The sequence below is a fragment of the Mauremys reevesii genome, linkage group 2, assembly GCF_016161935.1.
Source record: "Mauremys reevesii isolate NIE-2019 linkage group 2, ASM1616193v1, whole genome shotgun sequence".
Lineage (NCBI taxonomy): Eukaryota > Metazoa > Chordata > Testudines > Geoemydidae > Mauremys > Mauremys reevesii.
The window spans coordinates 246,013,188-246,026,575 of record NC_052624.1 but is presented as its reverse complement, the minus strand read 5'-3'; the positions used below and the strand labels follow the sequence as shown (position 1 = coordinate 246,026,575).

At 43.2% G+C, this 13,388-nt stretch overlaps 1 protein-coding gene across 1 annotated transcript in view; it reads right to left on the bottom strand.

Moving 5' to 3' along the window:
* LOC120397325 (neural-cadherin-like) overlaps positions 1 to 12,515 on the bottom strand; it is a 73,804-nt gene extending 61,289 nt beyond the window's left edge. Inside the window, exon 1 of the mRNA XM_039523022.1 lies at positions 12,459 to 12,515. The gene's annotated coding sequence lies outside the window, so the exon portion shown is untranslated. The remainder of the gene's footprint in view (positions 1 to 12,458) is intronic.
* Between the last annotated feature and the right edge of the window lie 873 nt (positions 12,516 to 13,388).

The window sequence follows — 13,388 nt, the reverse complement described above, 5'->3', positions numbered from 1 at the left end:
GCAGAATAACCTCATCTTCTAGAAACAAGTCAGATGGTTAAAATCAGGAACTAAATGACTCCAAGGCATGTTAATAACCCCCCACTCACTCCAGTGAAAATGACACCCAATCCCTTCAGGTGCAAGGAAAGGCTGTGATTCTGGCAGAGACCTGGCCAGGGGTTTCTTCTCTGCTCTGCCCTGCCAGGACTACAGCCTTCTCCCTCGCCACTCCCCCCTCCTCCCCAACACCTTATGCTTGCAGGGACTGGGTGTAAGCGTAACCATCTCTGTGGCAATGCAGGCAGCTCTCTGCAGCTCTGCTACCAGGATCCTGCTTACTCACTCCCATTACAGATGGGTTGCAGAGGGCTCCCTGCGCTACCACTATAGCCCTTTCAGCAGCAGGGTGGCCTCCCCTGCTGTTGGAGGCTCGTCCTCTGCCTACCTCTCCTGACCAGGAGACTCTGCTCTATTATCCAAACCCCTTCCTTGGTGCCTAGCATGAGATATAAGCCCTTTGCAGCATGTCTCTCATGCTGGAGGCCAAGGAAGGGATTCAGAAAATGCAGAGATTCAGATAATAGGGTTTTGGATAAATGGGAGTATACTGTATATAAAAAGTGTTTGTTATGGAGCTATTGCAAATGATTATGTTAAAAATAAAAGATTGCTACATCCCATGTGATTTATCGGACTGACTTCAGAAACTCAATCAGTGCTTTCCTTCCCCAAAGGGATACTGAAAACCACAAAAGTTTATTGTGTTTGGGTAGAAGAAATTAAAAAATAAAAAATTTAACACTGGTCAGAATTACTAGTTCATTTATTCAGGGCCGGGATACCTTCAGTCTCCAAAAGCTCTCAATAGCCTCCCCCTCCATCACCAGGACAAGATGGTATTTACCCAAGAGTTCTGAAGGAACTCAAATGTGAAATTGAAGAACTACTAACTGTAGTTTGTAACCTGTCATTTAAATCAGCTTCTGTACCAAATGACTGGAGGATAGCTAATGTGATGCCAATTTTTAAAGAGGGGTCCAGAAGTGATCCCGGCAATTACAGGCCAGTAAGCTTGACTTCAATACCAGGCACACTGATTGAAATTATAGTAAAGAACAAAATTGTCAGAAACATAGATTAACATAATTTGTTGGGGAATAGACAACATGGTTTTTTTTTAAGGAAAATCATGCCTCACCAATCTAATAGAATTCTTTGCGGGGGTCAACAAACATGTAGACAAGGGGGATCCAGTTGATATAGCGTACTTAGATTTTCAGAAAGCCTTTGATAAGGTCCCTCACCAAAGGCTCTTAAACAAAGTAAGCAGTCATGGGATAAGAGGGAAGGTCCTCTCATGGATCAGTAACTGGTTAAAAGACAGGAAACAAAGGGTAGGAATAAATGGTCAGTTTTCAGAATGGAGAGAGGTAAATAGTGGTGTCCCCCAGGGGTCTGTACTGGGACCAGTCGTATTCAACTTATTCATAAATGATCTGGAAAAAGGGGTAAACAGTGAGGTGGCAAAATTTGCAGATGATACAAAACTGCTCAAGATAGTTAAGTGCCAGGAAGACTGCAAAGAGCTACAAAAGGGTCTCTCCAAACTGGGTGACTGGGCATCAAAATGGCAGATGAAATTCAATGTTGATAAATGCAAAGTAATGGACATTGGAAAACATAATCCCAACAGATAAAATGATGGGGTCTAAATTAGCAGTTACTACTCAAGAAAGATCTTGGAGTCATTGTGGATAGTTCTCTGAAAACATTCATTCAACGTGCATCAGCAGTCAACAAAGTGAACAGAATATTAGGAATCATTAAGAAAGGGATAGATAAGAGGACAGGAAATATATATATATTGCCCCTATATAAATCCATGGTAGGCGCACATGTTGAATACTGCATGCAGATGTGGTTGCCCCATCTCAAAAAAGATATATTGGAATTGGAAAAGGTTCAGAAAATGGCAACAAAAATTATTAAGGATATGGAATGGCTTCCATATGAGGAGAAATTAATAAGACTGGGACTTTTCATCTCGGAAAAGAGATACTAAGGAGGGATATGACTGAGGTCTATAAAATCATGACTGGTGTGTAGAAAATAAAAAGGAAGTGTTATGTACTCCTTCTCATAACACAAGAGCTAGGGGTCACCATATGAAATTAATAGGCAGCAGATTTAAAACAAACAGAAGGAAGTACTTCTTCACATAACTCCTTGACAGAGAATGCTGTGAAGGCCAAGACTATAACAGGATTCAAAAAAGTAGATAAATTCACGGAGCATAGGTCCATCAATGGCTATTAGCCAGGATGGTGTCCCTAGCCTCTGTTTGCCAGAAGCTGGGAATGGGAGACAGGGGATGGATCACTTGATGATTACCTCTTCTGTTCATTCCCTGTGGGGAACCTGGCATTGGCCACTGTTGGAAGACAGGATGCTGAGCTACATGGACATTTGGTCTGACCCAGTATGGCTGTGCTTATGGTCTTATCATCTTAGAGCCAGCTTCTTCCAGGAAACAACTGACTTCTTCCACAAACTCCGCAACATTAACCACCTCCCTCAGAATACCACCCTTACCACTATGGATGTCACCTCCTTATACACCAAAATCCCTAGTTTTTTGTCATTTCAAGTACCTTGAAAGAAGTTCATGTAAAAAAACCTCAGGCTTGTCCTGGTAAAACTGGGGCATATGTTCCTGAACAATAGGTATGAAACAAGCACGTATGTGGAACTAAGACATAATGGGCATGATCAGTATCAAGTTGTATATGTACATTTCTACTAAGTTTTGGAAAAAGTTATATAATGTTTTTCCATTTTTATAACCCATAATTGTCCAACAGCTATGAATGACAGATTCCCACGGGTGCAAAAAAGATGTCTTCAAAACCTCCAATATTAAAATTAAGTATTTTAAATTTAAAACATTACCACAGCTGTTTTAATGCAACAAAGATCTGTTCCCATGATCAATAATGTGAGCACGTGAATTCCCCTCTAACAGTTTTTTTCCACTTCAGTCACTAATGGCATGTCCAAATTTGTGCAACATGCTTCATGTGCACAAATATGATGCACTAAAATTCATGGATATCCAAAGGCAAGTGTGCAGATACCTCTTGCTAATACCACTGTTATCAATCTTATGTATCACCAGTGCTGCATCACAAGTCTAGGTAATATAAGTGTCTGGTAGATCACCCTGAATAATAACATGCATAAAAAGCACTATGGTTACTAGATCAGCAGCCTCCAGAACAGCAGCAGTATATTGGCTGCTGGATTGTGTCATATGTGATAAAAAGGCAGAATTGCTATCCTACTCTTTGTAACAGTTCTCATCTTTCACCATGAATTTCAAAAGAGGGCTTTTCCCCCTCCCCCATTATTTGTCCATCTTGTTGATAACCTGATAAGCTTTCCCAAACCAGATGTCTGTTGTATTCTGTGTGCCCTGTTTCCCCAAACCAGATGTCTGTTGTATTCTGTGTACCCCATTTACTCTGTCTAAAATCCAGTGAACAAGCCAGCTGTGAAACAAAGATTTGCTGATTTCAAATAGGCTAGCATCTGAAGAAAACGCAGCTTTGGTAGGATGAAAAAGATTTATTTTATGCTGCTAAGAAACTAATCACACATTAGCTTCAGGAAACCCTAATTTTAACTAGAAGATATGCATGGGAGCGCAGTGAGCCATACAAAACTTGTTTTTTACTGTTTTACAGTGGTTTTATCTACTTCACTGAAACATGGAAACATATACAGCCTCAATGTAAACACAGTTATACTTACAATTCACTCACTGTTCTGCTGATATCAACTATCAACAATAAAGTACTGCCCTCAGTAGCTTCCATTGATGACTACAGAAATTTTGTGCAAGTATGGATGGCATCAGATGCCCCCAAAGACTACAGCAGACTCTTGAGTACAAACAAATATTTGCTGTCAGGCCACTCGCTAAGAGTCTATTACAAAAGGTCGTTAAATTTAACTTTCATCAAACAATGTCCAAGATGCACTGGCCTCTCCTCCTAACAGCTTGTGCCAAAACCCTCAAGATTGTGGAGCCATAATACTAGCCAGGAATAATTACTGTGTTTATGTAACAGTAAAGAGTAGGGCTGTTGATTAATTGCAGTTAACTCACACAATTAACTCAAAAAAATTAATTGTGATTAATCGCATTGTTAAACAATAGAATACCAATTAAAATTTCTTAAATATTTTGGATGTTTTTCTGCATTTTCAAATACACTGATATCTATTACAACACAGAATACAAGTGTACAGTGCTCACTTTTATTTACAAGTATTATTTTTATTACAAATATTTGCACTATAAAAATGATAAATGAATAGTATTTTTCAGTTCACCTCATACAAGTACTGTAATGCAATCTCTTCATCTGGAAAGTATAACTTACAAACAGATTTTTTTTAGTTACATAACTGCACTCAAAAATAAAACAAATGTAAAACTTTAGAGCCTACAAGTCCACTAAGACCCACTTCTTTTTCAGCCAATTGCTAAGACAAACAAGTTTGTTAACATTTACGGGAAATACTACTGCCTGCTTCTTATTTACCATGTCACCTGAAAGTGAGAACAGGCATTCGCATGGCACTTTTTGTTGCAAGGTATTTACGTGCCAGATATGCTAAACCCCATTCATACACCCCTTCATGCTTCAGCTAACACTCCAGAGGACATGCTTCCATACTGATAATGTTCGTTAAAAAAATAATACATTAATTAAATTTGTGACTGAACTCTTTGGGGGACAATTGTATTAATTCTGTTCTGTATTACTCGCATTTCATGTTATAGCAGTCACTGATGATGACCCAACACGTGTTCATTTTAAGAACACTTTCACAGCTTTGACAAAACACAAAAAAGGTACTGATGTGAGATTTCTAAGAATAGCTACAACACTCAACCCGAGGTTTAAGAATCTGAAGTGCCATCCAAAATCTGAAAGGGATGAGGTGTGGCTTTCAGAAGTCTTAAAAGAGCAACATTCCAATGCAGAAACAACAGAACCCAAACCACCAAAAAAGAAAATCAATCTTCTGCTCATGGCATCTGACTCAGATAATGAAAATGCACCGGTCTTCACTGCTTTGGATCATTATTGAACAGACCTGTCATCAGCATGGACACATGTCCTCTGGAATGGTGGTTGAAACATGAAGGGACATATGAATCTTTAGCGCATCTGGCACGTACATATCTTGCAACACCAGCTACAACAGTGCCATGAGAACAGCTGTTCTCACTTTCAGGTGACATTGTGAACAAGAAGTGGGCAGTATTATCTTCTGCAAATTGTAACCAAACTTGTTTGTCTGAGTGATTGGCTGAACAAGAAGCAGGACTGAGTGGACTTGTATACATTAAAGTTTTACATTGTTTTATTTTTGAATGCAGGTATTTTTTGTACATAATTCTAACATTTTTAAGTTCAACTTTGATGATAAAGAGATTGCACTGTAAAAAACCAAGAAATACTATTTTTAAAGTCACCTACTACAAGTAGGGATAGCTCAGTGGTTTAAGCATTAGCCTGCTAAACCCTTTGTTGTAAGTTCAATCCTTGAGGGGGTCTGTGGAGTGTTCCTGCTTTGAGCAGGGGATTAGACTAGATGACCTCCTGAGGTCCCATCCAACCCTGACATTCTATGAATCTGTAAGTACTGTAGTGCAAATATTTGTAATAATAAATATAAAATGAGTATTCTGTATTGAAATCAATATATTTGAAAATGTAGAAAACATCAAAAAAATTCAAATAAATGGTATTCTATTATTGTTTAATTGCATGATTAATCATGATTCATTTTTTAATCATGTGATTAATCATGATTCATTTTTTTAATCACTTGACAGCCCTAGTAAAGAGATTATTTTTACCTATATTGCTGCTGTATCACTACCTGTTGCAATCCCATCGAACCCCAGACATTAAGAAAGATTGTGCTGTGCCAGTACTTGGATAGGAGATCAACAAAAAAAACTCCCAACTGTCTACTGCTGAAGTAGGATTTGGTTGTCAAGTGTCCAGTTTTTGAAAGTTTGGTCAAAAGTGGACCTGTACAGTGTCTGGTCAGAAGCACTGACTGGACACCAAAAGTCTGGTTACTGCCCACAGGGGCGATGGAATGTGGGGAGGGGAGCAAGGCAGCACCCACTGCAGAGTGTGACACCGCAGCAGGGCACTTGCAGAGAGCTGGGGCAGCAGGGCTGTGAGTCAGGTGGGTGCCAATCCACGCCGCTGAAATGTTTGGATCGTGTCCTATTTTCCACTCTCCTCTCTGCTCGTGGGCTCTGCCCCCCCCCCACATTGCAGAAACACCCCATCTTCGTGGGAAGCCGCTCCAGGGGCTAGGAGACTCACATTACAAGACACGCGTGACCGACACCAGAGCTGCAACCTGAGCCTAGGATCACATGTGGCACCAGCTCCCACTTCGCCTCCTCCCCGTGCCACTCAGATGGGGGCTCAGCCCGGCCTGCCACAGGATTGTGGGGGAGCAGCTCCCTTAAAGCTCAGGCCATTCAGCTCCTTGCGGAGCCTGGCCTCTCACACAAAGCATGGGGAGGGAAGGGCATTTCCCCTAACCAGACAACACCCCCGCCCCGAATGCTGCCTGGAAATGCTACCACCAGCCTATCCCAGGGCGTGGGGACAGGGGGCAGTAGGTCATCAACCCACTAGGGTGATCAGATGTCCAAATTTTATAGGGACAGTCCCAGCATTTGGGCCTTTTTTTTTTTAAATATAGGCACCTATTGCCCCCCACCCCCATCCCAATTTTTTACACTTGCTGCCTGGTCTCCCTACACACCAGCCCCTTCTCAGCCAGGGCTGACTCCTATCTGCATCTCATGGGCAGGCTCCGTGGGAGCTCCCAGCCCCGCTCTGCAGGTGAGTCCTGGGTGGCGGGGGGAGCGAGCGAGCATGGGGAAGGCAGCGAGCAGTGGGGCTGAAGTATCGAATTTTAATCAGTTAGAAAGTTGGCAACCCTATGCTGAAGTGGTGTTTAGTACTAAAATGTGAAACATGGAAAACTGTGCCCAAGCTTCTAGGACCAAGTTTTCAAGATCAGGGACCCAAGGTCCATATGCAAGAGCACAAGTATGTTCCTATAGGTTTATACATTGCCGCAGTTAGGCATACAAATCAGGTCTTTACACATGCCAGTGACTACTAGTAGCCTACGTGTCCATTAGCTTGGGCAAATTTAAATACAACTGGGCATAAACCTTTAGCTTCCAGTTTTGTAAATGTGTAATTCAGTCTCCATCCAGATACACTGAAACTGAATTCTGAATTCAGATGTGAAGTGCAGGCATGGAATATCACAAATGGTGTGTGTATATGCATACTGGCCAGTTTTACAAGATCTGTGGTAATCCGCTCCTGCCTGTGTATAATAAAATAAACTTAAATCCACAAAGCACATACACATAGTAAACTTTCTCGGAGTAGGAAGGCATCCACAGCATTCATGACGTTGTTTGAAAATTGTCCCCTACGTTTAACATTTTGGGGCATATTTCACAACTTTGATCAGGCTTTGAAATGGCTTTGCAGATTACTTAATACCCTGTTAGAACAATGAAAAAATTGAGCTATGAAGTCACAGGCTCCAAAGAGTTGATTTAACATGCCAGACATTGAGAATAAAGGGGAAAATGAACTATCCTAAGGATCTTCTTTTGCTTGTCTTTTTTCAACCTTCTTTGACAAAGATGCTATTTAAACACCAAAACAGAGCTCCTTGCGTATTGCATACAGTACTATGCAACAACTTTCCAACATATAAAGACTCATCATTTTCACCCCAAAAATTAATCTTATTTTTCTGCTTCTCTCTCATTTAGGGTCTCGCAAGCAGTGAACAGCCCAGTAACTAACCATGTGGTAAAAGCAGTCTAGCCCATTATTCTTTACAATGAGCCTCTTCCGAAGATATATACATGCAGGGTAACACAATAACCTTAATCCTAAGACTTGCTGCTCCTTCTAATGAGCTGTGGCTATTATAGTGGTTTCATGGTTTAAGTGGACCAAGCCCCTCTGTCGGCACCTGAATTAGAGGGCACGGCCCTGCTATGCACATATGCTTTGAATCAGTCTGGTACTCGGAGAAGAAAGGATTGTTGTGACCTTTGATCTGGCTTGCCAGGTTGGGTTTCTGATTCTGGAATTAGGTTTATCTTATTCTAGAATCTCAAGGGAGAAAATAAAAAAGAATCTTTAAGTATGCAAAAATGGTCCCTATATCTCAATTTGAAATCATAGCCACTTACAAGCAACAAGAATTCTGTACATGTATTTTTAAAATCTGTACTCCATGGATCATAGGCTTTTAACAAAAAATGCCATCAGAAGAGCTATTAGGAAAAATAAAAAAGAAAGAAAATGAGGTTAACTAAAATTTTTAAAATATGCAGTCTAAGCTGTTTTCTCAGGAATTTCAACTCCAAGTTAATCCTTTTTAAACCGAGGCTTATTTCCAGGGAGAGTCCTAAAGGTTGAGTGCTTATCACATTGTGCAAATCAGGCACTCTACATACAAAAACCCCCTCCCTGACCCTGCTGCTTCATGCACAGTCTCCTCAATCAGACTGAAAATCAATTTCATTTGAGAATTTTCCATTTGAATTCAATCAATCACAGTTACTGTATTTGTGAAACATCATATTTGAAAAGGACAGCATGAGAGAGATTCATGTCAATTCAAGTTGAACAGCTCTATAAGTATTTTATATATTTCAGTAATAAACTAGCTGCTGGTTCTCTATTCCACTTTGATGCTTTGAAATATCCCAGGTTTAAGGGACACTAAACTCAAGCTGCACTTCTGAACTCTTGTGGTCATACTGCTATTTGAAGAGACTCTTCTTTCAATATCATCTATTCTGTCTCTTTGTTCTCAATCCCTGGAGCTTGTTTCAAGCCTGGAGCATCCTGCACCAACTGCAGAGTGAACTAGAAGACCAAATGCCTCTTACCTCAATTTCTGATTTTACACTGTGTAGGTCGTTCTTAAGATATTAGTTTATGTAGTATCATTGAAGGTGGGATTTCAGAAACACATAAGTAGCTCAGAAGCACAAAACCCACTGAAAGTTAATGGGACTTGTGCTCCTAAGCCACTTAAGGGTGAGATTTTCAAAAGCACCTAAGATCTGGAAGCTTATTTGTGTCAAAACAGAATTGTGTTTTGGACACTAAGTGTAAAGGGACACTTGGTTTTCTTCCACTTTTTAAAGCACGATATACTGAAAGCATCAATATAAATCTCTGGAGATTGTGGGTCAGCGTGTGAATTCAGCTACACCTTAGTTATTGTCTCTTCATGTCAGTAGCTTATGACCTGATTTTTAGAGTGGTTGAACACACACATGGGATCTGCAAGTATACAGCATCCCTAGGAAAACAGGACAGTAGCTCATTTAATCTTCACATGCGAATCTTGACTGTAAACTCTGAGGAAGAGACAACATTCACCTTTATGCCTGTACACTGCCTTACACAATTGGGCCCTAATTCTGGTCAAGGTTTCTGGGTGCTACCATAATATAAACAACTGAAGACAGCCAGACACTGTACTTCTCAATTTTCATTCTTACAATGGACATTTACTTTTCACAAGTAAACAAGGCAACTCATAAGCACTGTACAGAATTTATATTGAATGTATAGACTGTAAATTCTGTGGAGTAGGCACCATCTTTTTGTTCTGTGTTTTGCGGTGCCTTGCACAATGGGGTCCTATGCTGACAAAATCTAGTACATGACTATGGCTCCTAGGAGCTACTCCAACAGTTAGGAATTAAATTAATCTTCTTTTATACTGGACTCTTGCAACTCATTTCAGTGACCTAACTGAATGAAATATGTATTTTCTGTTTCTAGGATTCTGGTATGCAGGAAGAGTGCTATAAATTAATAAAAAATAAAGCAGATCAGAAAAAATGGAGGCAGAATTTTTGATCAGTCCATTTTCTCTCTAAAATATTAAAACATGTAAAAGCAAACATGTCAGTGGTAAAGCAGCACATGTGAAAACGTCTATTTCCCTTTGTAATGTCTACATAATGGCTGAAAGAGTAAATAAGGGTCTGTTAATTTTGTGTCTAAATTAGTAAGATAAAAAGCAGTAAGGTGTAATATATGATTCGTAATATTGATTAACATGTCAGCCTTTAGAAAGGCACAATTATATTTAACTGGGTAAAAGGAAAAAACAGAAAAATATTATTTGTTCAATGTTACACATCTCACCAAATTCTCTACATAAAATATTGCTATTCAAAACTGCTAAAATATTTAATGATCTACACCTGACAAGTGAGAGGTCTGAAGTTAGTGATCGTCCAAAATTATGACAGAGTTCTACCTTAATTTGAAAAGCATCCCAGGGAAGGAGTATAAAAATGACCTTGTCCTACTTGATTATTGAATTTCTTTCACCCTGTGACTCGTCTGTTGTCAATACATTCTCAGGGCATAGAACATGGTAGAAAAGCAACATTTTTAAGAGTCCCACACTACAGATCACAACTGTATGAATGATTTTACAAAATGCTGTTCATAATGGTATTTGCTTTATTTAATTACAGACAAGCAACACCCTCAACAAATATGAAACCTTTACAGCTCCAGATGTAGTCTGAATGAAAAATTCTGTTAGACACTTGTTCGCTTTAAAACAGACTTGGCCTACTCTTAAATTAGCATTTCTGTCACAGTAGTTAACAGAATTTAACAGCATTCTAGGAGGTAGAGTTTTTTGGTCTGTGCAAGAACACCTTATTTCAGTATAGGCTGTGTTTACAGTAGAGGGCTATGCCAGCATATGCTCTATGGTGTAGATATAGCCATAATCTCTTTAAAAAATGAAGACACATTTATGCTACAGTAAATGGCATTTCTCCATTGAACTGAGTTGCACATGTGTATATGAACAATTATCTGTCTGGAGGCTATTTGATTCTCAGTACACGCACAGTTGTCTGATGATAACCAAGAGCCCATGTTTAACATGTTTGCATTTGCTTGTAATTTTTGCACCACGTGTCATATCTCCAAGTCATCAGTCTGTAAAAAAAACATTTCCAAAATCTGTAAACACCTCATTGTAGGCAAAAGTCATGAGCAACTGTCATCCTGGCAAATGACTAGAGAACTGAAGTGACATACAACTGGGACAATTACTTAGACATAGTAGCCCATGTGCAATTTGGAGAATGGAAATATTTTAGTTTACTGTGACTGTTTCATGACCCAATTGATATAACAGCAGACTCCTTGATATTTTGACTCACCTTCATTTTTAGTTTCTACTATTTAAAGGGATTTAAAATGTTTTATTCCCTCCCCTTTCCAGTATCACATCTATTTCCACTAACATTAATGGGCTTCATTCATGCAAATAGTGAAACTTGAGACTCAAGTTTTTAATCGGTTCACTTTTTGTGCTATGGTTCCATATGAATAATGCTCCAGACGATGCTTCTTATCAAATTTAGCAAACGGTGTGCCATAGTTTTGGCAGTTTTAAAAAATATTTTTAGCTGATGTTCGATTTATGGATTATTTTTAAGAACACAGGTCAGAATTAACACATAATTGAACTTCCCTCACAAATACTTTGTTTTCAAATTACTCTATGCTCTTTCCCCAGCAGACCCTTCACCATATGCTCACTGTCCCTGATTCACAATAGTGCTCATGAGCCTGATTTGGAAAGAAGCGGAAAATCCTACGATATTCAGAAGACCATTTAAAAATCCCCAATGTCTTCCTATCAGAGTCAAAAGCAACGGATTGCAACAGGCACACATTCTGAGTGTGCAGACAGGCACATCTTAAATAGGCTCATATCAATGTCATACCGCACAGCATCTATGGTAGGGGGTTTTGAGCGCAACACGTTTCAGGAGATTTGAAGCAGAGCTACCCCACAACAGCATCCGCAGTATAAAACCGGTACCTCCCAGGTTACGGGGATTTGGCGCTGTTTGCAGCGCGCACCAGACGCTGGCTTGCCGGCCACCACACGTTGGCGCGCATTCAGACTCAAAGGAACGAGGCGACACCACAGGGGCCACCGATACTATCAGTGCAGCACCGGGGGCAGGCAGTTCTAGTGCAGTTAAACACACTCCCCCTGTCCCCACTCCCTCCACCCCAGCCGGCCGGGTCGGCAGAGCACAGGGTCCCCTCGGTTCTGTGCAGCACCCGTGTTAGTCCGAGAGCGCCGCAGCCTTTAGGGGAGCAGCCGCGACCCTGGCACCCCGACCGGGCGGCTCTGCGGGGAGAGGCGGCAGTACCGCCTGGGCTGGGCGCAGGGCAAGTGGGGCCCCCGCCTCGGGCACCCAGCGCCGCCACTAGCGGCCCCAGCCTTCCCGCTCCGCGCCCGGGCAGCACCAGCCTTACCTTGCCCGCCCCGCCGGTGCACTCTCACCAGCGCCTCGGCGCGGCCGCCCCGGGGCAGCTCCCGGCTCAGGCGGAGGCTGCCTGACGCCCGCTCCAGCTCCACGGGGGCGGCGGGAGACGCCAGCTCGAACCAGCTGCCGGCCTCCTGGTAGCGGGTGTCCGGCACGGTGAATATGGGGTCCCCGAGCCGCGCGCCGGCCGGGACCCGCGCGGTGTAGGAGATGGAGCCGGAGCCCGGCGGCTGCTCCGGGGGCAGGAGCGAGCGGGCCCTGCGGGCGCCCTCTCTCCGCACCGTCAGCTGCAGCCGCCGCGCCGGGCTCCGCAGAGGCCGGGGCAGCCCGTGGTCCTGCGCCGAGACCCAGAGGCTGAGCCTGCGGCGCCCCAGCAGGGAGCCCACCGTGAGCACCTGCCCGCTGCGGGGCACCACGAAGAGCAGGCGGCTGCCGGCGCCGGCCGGCCACGAGCGGTAGGTGAGCAGCGCGTTGGCTCCTTCGTCCCCGTCCAGGGCGCGCAGCCGGGCCACCTCGCTGCCCAGCGGCGCCAGCTCGGCCACCTCCAGGGGCGGCCCGGCTGGGATGCGGGGCCGGTGATCGTTCCGGTCCAGCACCCGGACCCGCAGCAGCGCCCGCCGGGAGGAGCGCCGCAGGGACAGGGTGTACCGCGGCCGGGCTTCCCGGTCCAGGCACTGGGCCGTCCGCAGTAGCAGCAGCAGCCCCGGCCCCAGGTGCAAGGAGAAGTGAGAGGCGCCGGCCCCCTCCAGCGCCCACTCCCCCGGCGGCTCCCCCGGGCTCAGCAGCTGCCGCAGCGGCACCCGCAGCCCCTGCACTGGTGTCCCCGCCGGGCTGTTCTCCGGCACCTGCCCGTAGAAGCGGAGCAGGCGAGAAGTGCCGCTAGCCCGGGGCCCTGCCGCCCGGCAGAGGAGCTGGCGGC